The sequence below is a fragment of the Pteropus vampyrus genome, unplaced genomic scaffold, assembly GCF_000151845.1.
Source record: "Pteropus vampyrus isolate Shadow unplaced genomic scaffold, Pvam_2.0 Scaffold109, whole genome shotgun sequence".
NCBI lineage: Eukaryota > Metazoa > Chordata > Mammalia > Chiroptera > Pteropodidae > Pteropus > Pteropus vampyrus.
In genome coordinates this window covers 3,266,019-3,269,216 of record NW_011888890.1, presented here as the reverse complement: position 1 = coordinate 3,269,216, position 3,198 = coordinate 3,266,019, and positions in this window count along the sequence as shown.

Sequence of the window (3,198 nt, the reverse complement as noted above, 5' to 3'; positions counted from 1 at the left end):
GAAAAGATTTAAGATTTTGTGAAGTTAGGATCTAATTCAGCTTTGAGTTTGGCTACTACTCAAGCCAAAGCTTTGAAGCTTTTTGACATAGTGAAACGTTATGATGAAGGATCAAAAGATGAAAAATTCAATGCAAATAAAGGTTGGTTCATGCATTTTGAAGGTAGTAATGGCTTATATAACATCAGGGTTCAAGATGAAGTTGGGAGTGCTGAGGTGGCAGTTCCAGAGAACAGAAAGACTTTCTGTCTGGAAGACAGTAAAAAAAAATTTGTGCCCTAATACCCATGTTAGCCACAGGGTCATACGTGATGGAAACAAGAGTGCAACAAAAATGATATTGCTGAATCAATTTATTTAAAATTTATCAAATAATCCTGGTCTCTCAAATATAGTCTCAAATTTGCTTGTGATAATTTCCATAAATTTTTTTTCAAATTCTTATTTCTGATTAGGTATTTTCTCAACTCTTGATTTGTTAAAGGTAGTATAATGAAGAAGCTTTACCTATGGTCATTTCTATAAGAACTTAGGCTTCAAGTTCTCAACCAATGTAACACACTACTCTCCATTGTTATAATGTGAAAAAAAATAGATTTATCTGGTTTAAATAATTTTTATTATAGAAACTTCTAGCAGAAATGTAACTCATTATAAGTATAAGGAATATCTTCAGAGCTGGCATACAAATACACAAAGAATCGATCTTTTAGAAACAACATAATTTCAGAAAAACAGGGATGGAAATTCAGTCATTAAAATAGATGATGTAAACTAAATATTATAATTGTTGATATTTAAAACCGCAAATTTCATGGATTTGCTTTTGAAAAATTTAGGCTACTCAATATGATTTTAAACAGACTTATTAAAGAAAATTCCAGGACTCCATCTTTAATACCTTCCCTATTATACCTTTCCTAAGCAATCTACATGAGTTACGGAAGGTCTGTCAGCCTTCAATTTGGTTTTATTGGCATTTGTTGCTTTAAATCAGACCTTTCACATTATTTATATAAGGTTTTTTTTTATTTAATATTCAAAATGATAGAACATATACATTGAACTACAGATAGGGACATCATTTATCCTAGTATGAAACATGCCTTATAACGCTTAAGTGGTTTATTAAACTTGTCTGATCTTATATTGGATAAATTCTATCCTTGACATCGAGACTTGTATATGATACATTTATCATGTTTAGGATTCCTCTAAGTTACATAAACCATTTCTTCTGGGAATTGCTAAGAGTTCTATCCTGAAGTTAAAATACACCAAGTATCCACATATTTCTCTTAAATATGAGTTAGACTACCACATAGAATTATTTTAGTGGTCTCAGTTTCATCCCTGGTGGACAGTAGTACATAGTGAGAGAAACCACCTCACATAATTTGGCACTGTTTAGAACCAACAGCCTCTGATCAGGAGGAGCTTGTAATGAGCCCAGAGAGACAGAATGACCTTTTATTAGAAGGATCACTGTCTCTCGCAGGCAAGGCTGAGGTTGGAAACTCTGGGAGGATCAAGCTGCAGCTGTTGGCCTTCTTTTTGACTTGGGGAAGGTAGAGGTCTTACTGGGACCAAGCTACCCACTTACTTCACAAATGGAGAGCTGGTTATTAAAGGAGAATGAAATGAAAGAGCTTTTTGTCAGTATAATGTAATGAAGCTTACCATTTGGGGGAATAGTAAATGCCAACCTTCATTTCTATTTAGATAATGTAGGAACTAGAACTAGAGAAGAGGGAAATAAAATGTGGTAGCCCAGGAACGAGCCTGAATTTGGTTTCATTAGAACACTAATGAACATATGACTAGTTTATCATTTAACTCTACTTCCTCTCACCAAGGTTTTGAATTCATTTAAAATAAACACATGCATGATTTATTTTAATAAAACAAAGAGTCGGGTAATTGCTATAGAGGAGTGAAAGCTTTTTGCCTAAGATTATTAATCAGGAACAGATTTTCTATTGGGAAAAAGAATATTAAAGAGAAAAGATCAAGGGATCAGTCAGCCTTGGGATCAATCGCCCCTGGGTCTGAACCCCGGACTTTGAATAAGAAGCTCTCTGCGTCTCAGAGTCCTCTTTTGTAACACGGGGTCAATATACTCAGCTCATAGATTGGCTGTGAGATGTGAGTAAATGCACAAGACCCTGCACAATGCCTAACACAGAAAAAAACTGAAGTATTAGGTCTATTTTCTATAGTAGGGCTAGAAATCAGAGCATTGGTGAATTTGGACAGGAAGACTATTACATTGTTGCTTTCATGATAACTGAGAAGTAGTATTTCTTAAATAATGCATGTAAATAATCGCATATACAGTAAGTACCTGAGATATTGACACTAGAAATCACAGATATTTTCATAACACAGTTAAGCTACTTCAGATATTTCAGAAATATTATTTATATTCATTTCTATTTTGAAATTATGGTCATTACTAGACTTGCTATTAGATCTTGTTATTTAATTCATTAATAAAGAAGCACATTTATAACTACCTCACAAAATTATTTTAAATATTTGATAGTTACATTTCAGTAATTGATTTCCTTTGTAATACTATGTTTTTCTTAATTCTTTTAAAATATGCTTTAGGTGAGAATTTAAAATACTCTGAGAAGAATTCTAGAGGCTTCACTAAACCGCCAAATGGATTTGCTCCACCCTCTACTGGTGGTGTAAGAGTCAGCTGCCATGAATGGACCAAGGTTTTGTTGATTGGGGTTGTGAATAGATGTGACCATTTTTCAAATGGATCTAATTTGGGCTGCAGAAATGGTCAGTTTGGACTTGTAGTTGATATTGGCTCATACTCAGCTGTTGCTCATCTGATGAGATTTTTACCTGAAATGCAGAATGCAAGCAAATCAACCCTTACATATTATCTTTTCTTGAACATAAGCAAAGTGGAAAACAAGATTTGTCCAGGTCCCTAAAAGTCATTTTCACATGCACACGTCCCAAGAATCTTACAGAGTCATTAAGATTTTAAGACAAGTTATTGGCTTTATTTGCGACAAAGGTACTGAGAAATAAGATAAGAATCAGTGGCATGCAAATCTTCTCACCCAGCCATTAAAAATAAAAATGAATTGAACCATTAGCTAGTCAATATTTCCTTACATTTAACTAGTTCTAAAACATGCCAAAATATGCCTGCTTGCAACAGCTGGAAAATTA